Here is a 1,408-nt window from a genome sequence, read left to right on the forward strand (position 1 = left end):
TAATGTAACATGATTCTTCATTTCTCAATCCATGGGTTAACTCCATGGAGCATCCATGGAGCATCCTATGGGTGGAACCCAACTTGATAATCCATGGAGCCTTTTAGCCCACTATATAAGATATGGAAGATTTACACAATCTACCCATATATTTAATTTGTTATTCTTTTGATCACTTAATTAATTCTAAATTAATTCTTGATCAAAACTAATTAAATAATATTATTAATATATTAATAAACCATATGTGTTATTTCTCTCATTTAGTTTATCCAATTGCATGGTGCCATGCAACCTAAATGGACCATGCCGGGTCGGGTCAAGTATTTACCAGAAATAGTTATGGACTTAGACACCTTATCCAACAGTGTCCCACTTGGATAAGTCTAATAACTATAACTGCAATACTTCAGGAACCGATCGGCAATTGTAGCTCTTTCAAGGTCTCTTAGAACTGAGAAGAGGTTGATACGCCATTTAAGATAAGTGATCATATAATCCTCTGTTCTAGATATCAGCCGGACAAATACATGGAACAATGTCTTACTTATTGTCCAACAGTTTGTTTCCTGATTCCCGATTTGTTTGACAAAGAACTTAATTAAACACATCAACTTAGTTCTGACCGGGCCTGGTACATAGGTCAAAACAAAATCATCGAGGGGCCCAGATATCAACTTCTAATCCAAGAAGGAACAGATAAACTTCGACTCATATGTTTGTTCTACCACTCATTGAATTACACACAAAGCACGTTTTATAACATCGAGTTACCAATACGTTTTCGTACAATCAATGCATAACCAACTCGTAAGTAACAAATCATATCTCTAGGTTTGAAGACTTATATGATATTACCCTCTCACGATCACTCGAGATAAAATTCCATGAAGTGATTCCAGTGAGCGTGGGTTGTGTCCAATGCTCAGAACTTATGAGCACTCATGATTGTTGTAGCCATGTCCAACACCTTAGACCTCTACAACCAATCATGACAGTCTTGATTCATACCTACTTCCGACATATGACCGACTGTGGAGGTTTGAATAATATGTGAAACCCCAACATACTATTCTGGAAGTCAAAACATGCAAAAGAAATTATAGTAAATGATTGACAAAAGATAACAACACTTTAATCATAAATAAAACACCTTTTATTCATCATCTAATGTCAATTACACTTTACAAATTTCATAATTTATCTAACTACTAAAACTTATATCATCCTTCAGCCCTATGCTCCGAGCATGTTGGAGATGCTTAACCCTACTCATTCCCTTCGTGAGGGGATCTGCTGGGTTCTCATCCGATGATACCCTCTTTGCCACGAGGATTCCTTCTTCTATGCGATGTCTGATAAAATGATATTTTCTGTCGATGTGTCTGGATCTTCCGTGATCCCTAGG

The sequence above is a fragment of the Lactuca serriola genome, chromosome 7, assembly GCF_051521515.1.
Source record: "Lactuca serriola cultivar US96UC23 chromosome 7, Lser_US96UC23_V15, whole genome shotgun sequence".
Lineage (NCBI taxonomy): Eukaryota > Viridiplantae > Streptophyta > Magnoliopsida > Asterales > Asteraceae > Lactuca > Lactuca serriola.